Here is a 16,163-nt window from a genome sequence, read left to right as displayed (position 1 = left end):
TTCTGTTCCCTTGCCTATATGTGATCTCAAATCAAGAATGAGAGCTCTTTGAGCCCTATGCAGGAGGGCCTTCGTGCTTCTGAGCTCACTTTGACCTGTGAGACCTGGGATTCTGTTTGAAACTACTATGTCTGCAAATGAAAAAAGCATTTATCTGTGACTATATTCAATATCAGTATACTATATTCTTTAAAATCTCTCAGAGAGTATACTGTAAGTGTCCTCATAAAAAAAAGTAGGTGTGATAATGCAGGTGTTAATTAGCTCAATCTAGCCATGCCACAAAGTATACATATTTCAAAACATCATGTTGTACATGATAAATATATATAATTTTTATTTGCCAACTTAAAAATTAAAAAACAAATAGTAGCAGTTTTATGTTTTTCTTTTTTTTTTTTGAGGTTACCAGTGCAACATGAAATTCATGTATCTATTTTATTTTACTTGACCTTGTTTTCTTGTGAAGAGACTAATTTGACTTCCTAAATATTTTATATTGGTCTATTGATAACTAGCATTATTTATATATAACATTTATAAATATAAAATACACCAAATTATGTATAAATTGAAACATGATTCCAACAAAGATTTTTAATAACAGTAATTATATAGAGGGTACCAAAAAATATATACACATTTTAAAAAAGGAAAAAAAATGTATTAAATTTGGAATACTCAAGTCACATTTGACTTCTGCAATTATAGGAGGGAATTACAATGTGAATTGTATTCATCTTTTGTTATTGGTACATACTAAGTATTACAATTTTAATAAGATAGAATTTTGGTAAGATAATCATCACCTTAATTTCCTCTTTCATAGGTTTTATAGAGTCCCAATAGTTTCTAAACTTTCTGCTTTTGTTCACAGAGTTCCCTTTGTTAGAAACCCTACGTTTTCCCTACCCACACCCCACCTTTGCTCAAATTAGACCTTGCTTATAGTTTTCTCTAAGAATATTTTCTGGGGCTGGGCACAGTGGCTCATGCCTGTAATCCTAGCACTCTGGAAGGTCAAGGCAGGTAGATTCCTCGAGCTCAGAAGTTCGAGACCAGCCTGAGCAAGAGCAAGACCCCAATTCTACTTAAAAATAAAATAAAATAAAACAAAACCAAGCCTGGCAACATGGTGGGCACTTGTAGTTCCAGCTACTCAGGAGGCTGAGGCAAGAGGATCGCCTGAGTCCAAGAATTGGAGGTTGTTGTGAGCTATGACTCTATGGCTACCCAGGGCATGACAGTGAGTCTCTGTCTGGAAAAAAAAAAAAAAAAGAATATTTTCTGATCCTCTTTCTTATATCTGTTAAGAAAAATAACCAAAACTTTGGGATTACTAGAAATGTTGACCTTAACCGTCTGGTCTGCCTATGATCATTTACTGCATGTAAGTTCTGACTGATGTCAGTGGATTCTTTTGAATCAGTCGTATCTCTACATTGGTTGCTAAGCTTGATTTCTTTCAGGAGAATTGTAATACTTTTTCCTGTTTCCTATTATCTTGCTTGATTTTTCCGGGGATTCAAGATTTAGAATAATACCCCCAAGAAATGTTGCTTAGAATTTCCTACATGAAATCACTACTTTCAATGTCATATATAATTGTCTCATAAAAAGTGTATTTAATTATCTATGACTTTACTATTTACTATTAATTAAGAGGTTAGACTCTATGACATTACATGTGTACTTGTTGCTTTTATTCTGGTGGAAAATGGTTGGCCTCTGTAGGGCAGGAAAATCATAACCTGGAGGACAACCATTTTTTTAATCTACTCAACATATTCATATATTAACATTATTTTTATCTACTCAACATATTCATATATTAACCAATTTTTTATCTACTCAACGTATTCTAACATCCTTTTTTTTTTTTTTAAGTGCCTATAAACACCCAGTTCCTCAAAATGTTCTTTGGGTCAGCTTTATCACCTAAGTGTTCTTTCATTAATAAATTAATAAACCTCTGAGTCAAGTCATTCTGTATTTTCAGGAGAATCATGGGTTTTAAAAATAATTTGAAAATTATACTTTTACACCATCATTTGGAGGTACTTTATATGACTCCTCTTAATTTCCATAAAACCCACCTCATTTATAATTTTCTGTGCCATATATTTTACTAAACTGTCAGCTCCTGGAGGGCAGGACCCTGAAAAAATTGACCTTTGTATTCTAGAGAGTTTTTATAATGTCTTGCAAATAGTGAACACCCAATGAATGTTCGCTAGGTGGGAGGGAAAGTATGAATGAAAAACTGACTTTTTAGAAGTATCTTAAACTATAATTTTAACTGACAAAGTTGTTTTAAAATATCCATACAAAAATATAAATTCCAGCCTCATATTTTCTAAAAACAACACGTCAGAAGCCCTTCATGTGCTCATTAGCTTTGATATACTCTTTTAATTTTAGCAAGTTGTCTAAGGATGGTACAATTATTACTAAGGGAAATGACCCAGTATCTCCATAACTTTAATATTTGTTTTTATAAATAATAAATCCGATCACTTCATTCAAGATAAAATAATTACATAGAGAACAAATTGGAAAATTTACAACACAAATTTTGGTATAGGCAAAAGAAATACCTTCAACATAACTCAGCCACTGGGACTGAGAACTGAGACTACCTATGTCAGTATGACCTGACTGTTCCAAGTAATTCATGCCCAAGAAGATAAGACTGTAAACCAATAATTAGCTACACCATTTGCTTCAGGAAATCCTTACTAGCCAATTTATCAAGACAAACAGTTGGTTCCTCTGGGCAAACATCTCTGCTATCAGAACAATGTTTTCACCTTTGCAAGCAGTTTGCTCATCGGACCTGGCTTTGTTCTGTTCCCCAAGCCTGTATTTTTGTCACGAATTTTACCCAATCCTATCCAGCCCTTGCATTGAAAAAAAACATCTTAAATCACTTGTCCCAGACCTCAAAACACTATTTTTAAAAATCCTTTCCTAATTTCCTCTTTTAAGACAAAGTAAAGATGTCCCTTGCTGCAGGGAGTTTTGTAAACTCAGTTTGGGGCAGGAGCCAGTCAATAAGCTATAATCAAAGATCACATAGAATTATCAAGTATTGCTAGTGCTATAGCAAACTTTCTGGTAGTTTTCAAATTATTCTGCTGTAAAGACATTGGCTGATAATGAACATTGCGTGTTATGCGTTTAAGGAAAGAGACCATTAAAGGATTATTAAAGTTTATAGGTAACAAGATTATAAAATCTAATCATTATACTAGGCAAGTGATTACGTCTTCCTTATTCTTTTCTATGAATGTTCAATGCCACCCAGAGAGAAGACGGGACGCATGAGTGAGATGTCTGGGTCATCCATCTTACCCGCTCAATATTCACTGCTGAGACTTGGCCCTGGGGAAAAATTTGGAATAGACAGATTTTGTCTTTGAAATTCCCATTTTCTCTCCCTTATAGTTTTTTTTTTTCCTACTCTTTGAGGAGACCAATAGCTTCTGAGCAGAGACATAAAGAAAGGGGCTTTCAGGGAGGTAAGAGGAAAGTTTGGCTTACTCAACTAAGAAGTCCGGAAGACTATAAAAATGTGAGTACAAAGTAATTTAAATAATTAATGATTAATAAAAAGATAATTAATTACTAATATACAAGGGCAATATTGTCTGGACACACAGAGAGGCCAATGAAAGACTTACAACCAATTTCAAACAGAAAAAGTGTTCATACCCCTGTAGGCCTTTGCATCTCCATCTCGCTCACTTTTCTCCTCCATGAGAAAGACCGACTTCCAACTCTCTTTGGAAGTGCTCTGAACTTTCCCTGTGTTCTTCCTAAATAGGATTTCTCTTTATTACACTGAAACTGGTGCAAATTACTTTTCACAATACACTGCCTGTGCTGCTCCAGTTTTGTTTCCAATTTCCATTTGTTTTGACTGTCAGTTACCACCGTGCCTCAGTTGAACTTTCTAGGTAAACTAGACTGGAGGAACTGAGACCCCAGACCTCTGACTCTTCCTGTAGCCTTCTGTTGTTCATAGGCCTGGCTCTTCTTAGTCGTTCCCATTGGTTTGGTCAGATTTCCAGCAATGCTTCATTTTCTCCACCTTCCCTCACCTACTGCCTTACAGCCCAGGAATCTGCCTGTGCTATCTCCTCCACCATATTTTCTCCCAAGGTATTTTGACTCTAAATTTTTATTGGAGTTTTTTAAAAAACTATTTTTAATGTAATCTATTTTTTTCTATTATTAAGATGAATTACATAGTATATAAAATGATTCACCTCCAGTTCAAGGAATTTTAAGAAAAAACTAAGAAAAATTGGATAGGCCCAGGGAATTCCCTACGTTCCTTTCATTTCTTGTGTCTTTTTAAATTAAGAAGGCCTGTCATACTGACACACTAAGAGAATTAAGATTATTGTAGCAAAATGAACAAAAATATTCAAAAAAAAGAATACACTAAGATACTATAAGAAACAACCAGATAAATCCACAAGGCAGGACATTCTGGAAAACAACAGCCCCAAATGCATCAGCAATTCAATGCCATGGGAAAAAAAAATACTCTGGATCAGAGATCAGTCATTTTTTTTTTTTTTCTGTAAAGAATGGATAGTAAATGTTTTAGACTTTGCAGGCCATATGGCCTCTGTCACAACTACTCAACTCTGCCTTTCTAGAGAGAAAGCACCATGGGCAACACTTAAACAAATGAGAGTGTCTGTGTTTTCATAAAACTTTATTTACAAAAACAAGCAGCCTAATGGCCAACCCCTTGTTCTAGGCTACAGACTTCATAAACATAAAAACAAGAGGTAATGTGTGTTCTGGTGTAGATACATCTAAGGACAATGGTGGGACAATTGGGACAATTGTAATATGATTTGGGTACTAGACGTGATATGATTTTATTTATATAGAAAAGTAAAAAGTGTTCACCAAAAAGTAGATTGCTATACATTACATATCACACTATTTCATTCATTTAAAAATGTGCCTGTATAAATAATTAAAGCTATATTTATTAAAATGCCATTAGTGTTGAGAATATAAAGTTTTAATTTTTAAGTTTTCCATCATGTATATTCTCTGATTTTTAATAAGAAAAGTTAATTTTTAATTTTAAAAATATAGGAGGCAGTCTATGGCTCAAAGGAATAGGGCGTTGGCCCCATGTGGCAGGTTCAAACCCAGCCCTGGCCAAAAACAGCAAAAAAAAAAAATAAATAAATAAATATATACAGAAGGAAGTTATTTACTCACAACCTTAGAAAATTAGTATATGCCTTAAGTGAATAAAATAAAGAAAGCCTTAAAATTATACATTTTTACTTTGGTTACAATTTTTATGGTAGGAACGTAAATATAAATTTTATTTTTAAATATATTTTATAGACTGAAATAAAACAAAAATGATTTCACAAACCAGTAAACTCTAATTTTTCAAAAATTTTTTTCTAATTTTTGATGTTTTAGGAGGAGGGAAGACTGTCTTCAAAAGAATAAGAAATAGACTTCCAACATATTTATGACTTATAAATCACATTTATTATTGCCCACAGGAAATTTCATGATTAATGTATGCAATGAATTATGTGTAGCAATAATTGTGTGTCATTAAAATATATATGGCTATTAACTCTGGATTTTACATTTTCTTAAAGGAATTCTGCAATGCATTTCTAAGTGGTTGTCGTTTACTATATCTGAGTCTAAATTTATACAAGGTTAGTATTTCTGAGACTAGTAGGTTATCTGACTCAGTTCACTTTTTTTCACTTTATTTTGATTTTCTTCCCACAGTAAAATTTGAGACTGTAAATATAATACTTATATAGATATATTTGTTTGGACCAGATATTCTTTATAAATATGTAGTAGTAGATAATTAAGGGAAGTTTCCAGGTCAGATGATCAGAATTTACTGAATGAGTACTAAAATTTCCTTTCCAGCACCTTGGAATGGCTTCCATACCAATGTGCATTCCTTCTTAGATAATGTTTTTGACCTCTGTAGCCTTAAACACAAAGCGTTTTTTTATAACCTCTTCTCCAAAGGCCCATTTAGTATTGATAATGTTCTTGCTTACTAATTACATATCTTGTTCATTTCAGCTTCCTTTTTCTTTTTTCCTTCTCTTTTTTTCTTCTTCTTCTTCTTTTTTTTTTTTTTTTTTTGGTTTGAGACAGAGTCTTACTTTGTTGCCCAGGTAGAGTACTGTGGCATCATAGCTCACAACAACGTCAAACTCCTGGGCTCAAGTGATTTCTCTTGCCTCAGCCTCCCGAGTAACTGGGATTATAGGCAACGGCCACAATGCCAGGCTATTTTTAGAGGCAGGGTCTCACTTTTGTTCAGGCTGGTCTTGAACTCGTGAGCTCAGGCGATCCACCCACCTTGGCTTCCCAGAGTGCTGGGATTACAGGCTTGAGCCACTCTGCCCAGCCTTTCAACTTCCATTTTTTCATGACAGGTAAAAAACACTACAGGAAACACGGGGTAACTGGCTTCCTTCTTCCCAACCCCATGGTCTCATGTCATCTTGTGTTTTTTCCAGGCCACCCCTCTTTTTAACTTAATTTAATTAATTTTTTTATTGTTAAATCATAGCTGTGTACATTTGTGCAATCAAGGGGTACAATGTGCTGGTTTCATATCCAATCTGAAATATTCTCATCAAACTGTTCGAAGTAGCCTTCATGGCATTTTCTTAGTTACTGTATGTAGACATTTGTATTCTGCATTTAGTAGGTTTCGCCTGTACCAATTCAAAGGTGCACTATAGGTGTGGCCCCATCCATTACCCTCCCTCCACCCTGACTTTCCCCCTTCCTTCCCCTCTCTTGGCCCTTTCTAGAGTAGCCCACATAACAAAATCCCAAAACCAGAGATGTTGGCGTGGATGCAGATAAAACGGCACACTTCTACACTGCTGGTGGGAATGCACACTAATACATTCCTTTTGGAAGGATGTTTGAAGAATACTTAGAGATCTAAAAATAGACCTGCCATTCGATCCTATAATTCCTTTACTAGGTATATATCCAGAAGACCAAAAATCACAATATACCAGCTCAATTCATAATTGCTACGTCATGGAAGAAGCCCAAGTGCCCATTGACCCACGAATGGACTAGCAAATTGTGGTACATTTATACCATGGAATATTATGCATATTAAATATGCAATATTAAAGAAAGATGGAGACTTTACCTCTTTCATGCTTACATGGATGGAGCTGGAACATATTCTTCTTAGCAAAGTATCTCAAGAATGGAAAAAAAAGTATCCAATGTACTCAGCCCTACTATGAAGCTAATTTATAGCTTTCATCTGAAGGCTATAACCCAACTATAGCACTATAATATTGGAAAAGTCCCTCTTTTTTTTTTTTTTTTTTTCTTTTTTGAGACAGAGTCTCAGCTGTCACCCTAGGTAGAGTGCTTTGGTGTTACAGCTCACAGCAACCTGAAACTGTTGGGCTTAAACGATTCTCTTGCCTCAGCCTCCCAGGTAGCTGGACTACAGGCGCCTACCACAACACCCAGCTATATTTGTTTTTGTTGTTGCAGTTGTCATTGTTGTTTTTTAGCTGGCCTGGACTAGGTTTGAACCCGCCAACCTCAGTGTATGTGGCCAGCGCCCTGCTGACTGAGGTATGGGCGCTGCCCCATACCACCCCTCTTAACCCCAATATCCCTTTGGCCTCAGCAGCTGGGGTCTGCCATGTCCTTGACAGGTCTCCAGAGCTGACTCCTACTGTGATGATTTTTGTGTGAACTTGACTGAGCTAAGGGAAGTTCACATAGCTGATAAAACATGTTTTCTGGGTATGTCTGTGGGGGTGCTTTTGGGAAACATTATCATTTGAATCAGTAAACTGAGTAACAAAATGCCAGCTGGGCATGCTATAGTCCCAGCTACTCAGCAGGGAGGCTGAGGTGGGAGGACCCTACAAGCTCAAGAGTTTGAATTCAGCCTGAGCAGCATAGCAAGGTCTCTTTTCTATAAAATAATAATAATAATAATAATAATAATTAAGTAAAAGATTGTTCTTGCAAGTATAGGTGGGCATCCTTCAATCTGTTGAGGCCCCAGGTAGGACAAAATGGTGGGAAAAGGGGAAAATTTGATCTTTCTGCTTCAGCTGGACATCAATCTTCTCCTGACCGTGATATTGGACATTGATACTCCTGGGTCTCTGGCCTTCATGTCTGCACTGGAACTATACTACCCACTTTTCTGGGCCTCTGGATCACAGATGTAGATAATGGGATTTCTCAGCCTCCACAGTCATGTGAACCAATCCCTTATAACAAATCTCTTTATATACACAATCCTGAGCTGCATAACAACATTTCTGTCAACAATGGATGGCTATGTGACAGTGGTCCTGTAAAAGTATACCATATTTTGTTTAGATACAAACACTTACATTGTGTTACAATTGCCTACAGCAGCACAGTAGCACCTTGTACGGGTTTGTAGCCAGGAGCAGTACGCTACACCATATGGCCCGGGTGTGCGGCAGGTTTGTGAAAGCACATTCTGTGATGCTCTCATAACAACAGAAACACCTAAGGAAGTATTTCTCAGAACGATTCCCCATCATTCAGTGACACACAATTGTGTGTGAATGAATATGTTATATCCAGGCAGTCCCCAGGTATGAACGAAATGGGTTCTGAAGGTTTGTTCTTAAGCTGAATCTGTATGTAATTTGGAACAGGTTTTACCTGTAATAGCCTCCATTAGTAGGTGCAATGTTTGTAACTTCAGGACTGCCTGTGTGTGTTTTTTATATACAGATATGTGATATATATGTGGTATGTATATGTGTGTGTGCATGTATTATTGGTTGTGTTTTCCTGAAGAATCCTGACAATTATACAAAAGAGAAAGATGTTTATGAATTTCCTATACCCATTTCTGAAAAGTCTCTATATTTGGTTGAACTCAGAGACATTTACGTTTTTGTTGCAGATCAGCCATGATTGTGAGGACATGTTGGGGTTATGAATCAGATCGGCAGACCCTCAAGGCCCCCCCCAGAAGGCCTCCACACTGAAGCCTTACCAACTCTGCACACACTGTTGGACTCCTCAGTGCTCCTCCCCACCTTCCCTTTCCAACCTGTGCTCCCCTCTCCGTTTTGTTCCTTTGACATCATAACACACCAACAATTCACATCCAGTTATTTGACATTCAAACCAGATTCTTTAACAGTCTGTTCTGCATACATCATAACCATTTTTAGTACTTTTGGTAATAATCATAAAATAAAGTTAATAAAAATAAGTGCTCAAAAAGACAGTGAAATTTTTCTTTATGAATGTTTGTATATAAAGCTATGCTGATAAAATTAAAATAATGATCTATTTTCAGCTTTTTGGTTAAGATCAAGTATAAAATTAAAATAACAAAAAATGAAATATTACATTAAAAAAATAGAAAAACAGTCATTGTATTGGGTTGAATTCCAGTTTCTCAAAAGATATGTCACATTCTGGACTCCTGATGCCAGCATCTTTGCAAATGTAATTAATTAAATGTTCTCTCAAGAAAAGAAAATCCTGTGATAAGTGAGTAACCCTTAAATCCAATGATTTATCCTTATGAGAAAGAAAGAAAGACACACAGGGAAGAAGGTAGGTGAAAAAGGAGGCGTAGATCTGAGTGATTTTTTTTTTTTTTTTTTTGTAGAGACAGAGTCTCACTGTACTGCCCTCGGGCAGAGTGCCGCAGCGTCACACGGCTCACAGCAACCTCTAATTCTTGGGCTTACGCGATTCTCTTGCCTCAGCCTCCCGAGTAGCTGGGACTACAGGCGCCCGCCACAACGCCTGGCTATTTTTTGGTTGCAGTTTGGCCGGGGCCGGGTTCGAACCCACCACCCTCGGCATATGGGGCCGGCGCCCTACTCACTGAGCCACAGGCGCCGCCCCTGAGTGATGTTTTTACAGCCAAGTATTGCAGACAGCTGGGAGAATCCAAGAGGAAGGCGGGGAACACGGCCTCTCTCAGAGCCTGCAAAGGAGCTCAACTTTGACAACATCTTGACTTCAGTTCCTTTTGACCCCCAGAACTGCGAAAGGAAGCCTGTTGTTTTAAGCCACCCACTTGTCATAATTTGTTACAGCCACCCTTCAAAACTACTACTGCAATGGATTATTTTTAATCAAAAAAAAAAAAAAAAGCTGTATTTTTTAAAGGGGCAAAAAATTATCTGTACAACGGTCTGTCACAGTAATGAATGACAGCATGACAGTTTCTACTTTCAAGGCTTCACTTTGTGAATTTGTCAAGGACTTAGCCAACATTGATCTTCACGTATTTGTGTTCAATATACAACATAATCAGATTTGACCATCTATTCACAATCATGGTTGATTGAATTCCACTTTATTTTATTTCAGAAAAGCTTCCTTTTGCATCAAGCTGCATATTTACAAGTTGTTAGAGAAAGTCTTAAATGCAAGAATAAGTTATTTGGAGAGAATAAAAATCCTATTTCTCAATAAATTTCAGAAACCACTGTCTTTATGACCCTTTCCAGTAGCTTTCAGATTCCTTCCTCACTCCCATTCCCAGATTGAAAAATTTTAAACACTCCCTTTTATAAAAGTCTGACCTTTCTCCCCATGTGATGTTTTGTCCTTTTATACCTTGTTCAATTTTCTTAAACACTCTGAGTATCTGCATGTCCCTTTTTTTCTATTCCTCCTATTTCTTTAATATAGAATTTCCATACCTCGGTGAGTTTAATATTATATAGATATTCATTCTCCTCAACTTTTCTTCCTATTTTCTTCCTATTAATCTCTTAATACTAAGAACTAGCCACAGAGGAGGAAATACTCCCCCGGCCTTGCTGTGTGCAATATAATAATAATATAAATAAAATAATATGTGACTTCATCACATAATGAAAATATTACTAACATCATTTGATTTATGTATAATTTAAACCCTGACACTCTACTTCCTAGAATGTTTGGGTGGCTTCTTAGAGAAATTACATATTCAACTGTGACATTTTACTGAAACAAAAGACAAGGTTTTCATAGTAGAGAAGTTGATTGTATAGGTTCTTAGGTGAATGCTTTTGGACAGTTGCTTAAATAATAATTTCAAGGGGCAATGAAATGTTTTCCATGTTTGCATTTATGGTTCAACATTATCACCCCACATTGAGGTGAAAATACGAAACTATGGTTAATTAAAGGCATTTCTAGAAGGAATGACCAGGTATAGCCCAGGGATGTGGGATTTTCCCATGATCTAACATGGGACAGGGTCTAAGAATAGAAAACTATGACTCTGGGTATCCCCTGTGTGGACCTTTGGGGACCTGAGGACAGAGAGAGTACAGAGCAGGGTCCCTGTGGGCAGAGAGTTCACTGTGATGATCAGACAGGACGGCTCTGAGGAAAAGACACTCCCAGGGTTCTGGGGAGAGCTCAGGGAAAGGAGCAGCAGTGAGGGCTGACGGGGCAGCAACAGCAGCAGGTTCTCCCCATCCTGGGAATGGAAGGAGGCGCAGCAGTTGGTGTCAAAGGGAGGAGGGCCGTGACGGCCGTCAGCTACTGAAGAAGGACGGAATCGTTCCTGCTGCTCTCTCTTTCTACTCTGAATGTCCTGCCAGTGTCCCTTTGGCTAGATGCAAGTAGAAGGAACAGAGGAGCCCCAGGGGTGTGACTATAGGCTCAGGGCAGAGACACAGGCTGGAGAAAACAGAGACCAGCCAGCACAGCAGAACACTTGTTCAAAAATGAACAAACCCAAACTAGGTTCCACAGCACTGGCTGTGTACAGTCATTCACTCGACAAACTTAGATCCCTTAGCAATTGCAATTAAAGCTGATAAAATGGTATCGTTTAGTCACTCTGGTTTAATTTTACACCTTGAAATTCACTTATTATTCAGGATTAACAAAAAACAAAAATAGGAGTGAATTAAATACATATAAGGACTTGACCCACATGGAATCTTCTAAAACTCACCAGGACAGGCCAGGGGTGAGTATCTTCTTGATGTGACCCTTATCATTAGTTATGGTTATCTGAGCAAAATCTATTTCCAGTTATGTCTTCCACCACCGAAAACTGTCTGAACACCACCAGGCAATTTCCAAAGTGTGTTCTGTCATATTCTCTCACCAACTCTCATGAAACTAGTGGGAGATCAGTAGGACAAGAAAGCTGAAGAGAGATGCAAACGTCTGATATAAGAAGAAGGTCCTTCAAACATCTCACTTCATACAATGTGCCCGGGTCACACAGCTAGTGACAGGCAAAGCCAAGATTGGATCTGACATCTGGCCTAATCCCAAAGTTCTTCCCATTATACACTAACCATTTTAAAGATAAGTGGTTAGGCTCAGAGCTACTATCTGTTTTGGCAAAACTGACATAAGAAGAGATGAGCACAAGCCTTCACCTGTGCAGGTGAGAAGGCGTCACCTGGGTAGGCATCCGGAAAACACTTTTCAGGCACATACCAGACAAGAGGAAACCCAGCCCAGAGGAACAACAGCGAGAAGGGTCTAACCCCCTTAATTACTTACCACATTGACCTTGGGTACCACATGGAACGTGGCAGGTGTGGTAATCTCTGGCCTCGGACACTGGTGGCTCCCTCTTTGGGGGAAGCCATGTAGTTCACTCTGCCATTATGGTCTCAATTCAAATCGAATAAGAGAAAGAAAAGTTATAGCCCCCATTTATCATTCTTCTGGTAAACTGAAGAGCAAATTATGGCAAACATGATGCTGTGACATTATATCCTGATATCCAAAATGAAAAAAGCAAAAAGGAAAAACAATGGAATTGTTGATGCCAACGAAAAGTTAGCATAAGGATATGTAAAACTGAAAAGAAAAAACATTATAGGAAGATCTAAAAATAAATAAAAAGCGAGAGGTCCTGAAGAATGCTTGCCATAGTGTAAATATCATGCCCCTTAATACCACTGTCAATTTCAAAACGGATGGCTATGGAAATGCCAGGGTGGTGAACAATTGCATTTTCTGCTTTAGCGACATCCCATAGAACAATGAGAGGGGATGTTTGTTCCCGTACCTAAGAGACATCATAATTATATTAACATTAAAGGCAAATATATCAGAGGGGCTTTAAAATGAGACTATATTACATATTATCTCAAATAGGTAATCTCTCTTTTTAGCATATGATCAGTGAAGAATCTTGGATTGGTAATTTTAAACTAAGAATAACTATTATCAAACACATTATAAAGGATACGATTCCATTTTTTCTTCCCAGTGGTGATCAATATTTTAACACTGAGAGTTCCTTCAATTTTTGCAATCATTAGTGCTCATAGGAAGAGGAAATAATAGTTGAACTTTACAAACATTTCATATTCCATTTTCGGAAGTAGGAATTGCTTTATTCACAGACAAAAGCAGTATGAAAAGCCTAGAGATCTATGTGGTCTTCTATTAAATAGAATGGAAAGGGGACTTAGGAGATGTGTTAACTGGGAAATTTTGAGGGAATCTAGGAGGTTAAGGGGACAACTTTTGAGCCCTCTGTGAGCTAAAGGACCTCATGGTTGTTGGGGGAGAGTTAAGCTGAGTGTTTACAAATGCAAAGGAAGCACCACATATACACAAAACACTAATTTTCATCAGTGGGTCCCCTGTGGTGCATATGCGTAGACAATTTATTATTGTCGTCACTATATATAACTCCCATCAGTCTGAGCTAGTAAAGAACAGCTGTCTGCCACGAAATAATATGCCTCTGAGGAGTCCCTGAGCAAGTCTCCACGCAAGGCACAGGAATCAAGACTGATGGAAAGGATAACATTTAACAGCGGCAGGGGCAGAGCTAGAGCAGGATGGAGAGGGAGGACCCCTCACATCCCAAATCATACCGGCCTCTTCCATAGGTATCGCCAAACCCCGTAATCACAGGGATCTTTGTTTACAGTGGTGATCACTTATTTCAATGAGGAGATTTAAAAGTTCTTTGCTATAGCACATTTCTGATTATGCAGGTACAAATCATGTTCTGTGCCTAGTAGTTTAAGTATTATGTTCATCAGCCTCCATCTGCATCAACCACAAACGTGGCAGGAGTTCAGAACTCAGAATATTGATGTCCTCTTTGGAGTCATTCCTCTGGGAGGTTATAGATTTACTCCAACTATGCTCTCCAAACCTTGAACTCCTCCTTGGTGGGAGTTTATATATTTTCTTTCCCTCTCTCTCTCTCTCTGTCTCTCCCCTCTCACATGCACACTCACAGACACACCCACGCTACAGCCAGCTGATTACAACATGATCAGTCTAGACTATTTGTGTCATTCCTTTTCATTAAATGTGTATTATCCGGATACTTTTATGTGATTTCTAGGTCCCAAGATGAATCTCCAAGTTCATTCTGTATCTAACAATCCTTCCTACACATAGCCTAAAGGGTCATGGGTCTCAAATGCCATGCTTGCTGTGTCACTGCTCCCCCTCAAGAACCCACTGGCTCCCTGGTACCTAATAGTCTCCTGCCTGACGGCTTTATGAAAGAATCAGCAGAATTTCTATTCTTACCCTTTCACATCTCCACGGCTCCTTTCCAGCCACACTGTTTGCCTTTCCTTTGCCACTGAACAATTTTCCCCCTATAATGCAATTTTCTTCTGTGGGTGCAATTTTTCCTATTTAAATGCCATTGTTCCCTTTGGGGTGCAACTTTTACCTTTTGGATAAAGTCGAATAGCAAAACAAAAATATTACCTTATTTTTTCTTTTAAATAAAGGATATCACTGGCCAAGTATTTTGTGAAATGTGATTTGACACATAAATTACGTGAAACTGTACAATGATAACTGATGTTGTAATGTAGTGTTATGAGGAAATAGGTCTTGGGTTCATCCATTTATTCAGCAAATACTTACTAAGCATCAATTATGTTCCAAGCACTGAGGTTGCATTCTGTAATAGGATATTTCAGTACACAAAATAGACTAAATCCATATATACAGGCAACTAAAATTCTAGAAGAGGATACTGAACACACAAAAATAAACAAATAAGTATAGAATTTAATCTCAGGTTCTAATAAGTGTTATGAATCAAAATAAACCAAGATTAAGAAAAAAAGCATCACTGTGTAGGGTGACCATTTGTCTACTTGTTAGCTAAGGTCATCAGGAAGATAACTTTGGAGAAGAGACTGAAGGACCTCTAAGAACAAGATCTTTAAAGCCCTTTTGAAGAATGTTCCAGGGAGAGGGACTACAAAGTAATCAATCCCTGAGCCAGCAATGACCTTGATGTGTGCAAATATCAGCAAGAAAACCAGTGTAGGTGGACGAGAAAAGCAAAGGGAAGGAGGGCAGATGATGAGGGCCGTGAGATGGGCAGGGGCCTGATCATGGAAGGGCTCATGGGCCATATTCAGGTGTTTGGATTTTATTCTACATGTGATAGAAAGCTATGGATTATGTTGGAAAAAAATCTGACTTACTTTTTAAGGATTCATTCTGTGGGAGTTATGGCCACAGTGACTTGGGCTAGAGAGCTAAAGGAGGAGGGGATAAGAATTGGGGTTAGATTCACATATATTTGCAAAGCCTACCTAATAGGTTTTGACAATGGATTATAAATGGCCACATACAAAGGAAAATGAAGAATCAGAAATCAAATCTTAAGTTTTTGGTGTGAATCATTGGATGGAGAATGCTTTGGGGAAGATGGAATCACAAATCACGTTTTGAGTTGAAAACATTCAGACCTTAAGGAGAAGATGTTGATGGGTGTGCTGGTATGAAAGCATGGAAGTCAGGAGAGGACTCAGAGGAAGGTAAAAATATTGGGGATGTCACCTAGTAGGTGTATTGAAAGCTATGACATTTGATGAGGTTGGCTAGAGAGAGGACATTTGAGAACCAAGCCATGGGACACTTCAACAGTAAGAGAAGGGGAGAGATGATCAATTCACAAAAAGAACAAAAGGGAAGGAACCAATGAAGTAAGTGGGGAAAAAAGGAGGAAGTGGAATCATAGAAGCAAATAACGAAAGTATTTCAAGAAGAATAGAGTGGCTGTGCGAAAGGCACTGAATGTTCAAGTGAAGTGGGGATGGAGAATTTTATGTTGGATCTGGCCAGATGGATGGAAGTCATTGATGGTTTTAAGAGAAATT

Source organism: Nycticebus coucang, chromosome 1 (assembly GCF_027406575.1).
Source record: "Nycticebus coucang isolate mNycCou1 chromosome 1, mNycCou1.pri, whole genome shotgun sequence".
In the NCBI taxonomy this organism is placed as follows: Eukaryota; Metazoa; Chordata; class Mammalia; order Primates; family Lorisidae; genus Nycticebus; species Nycticebus coucang.
Note: the sequence above shows the minus strand (reverse complement) of the source record.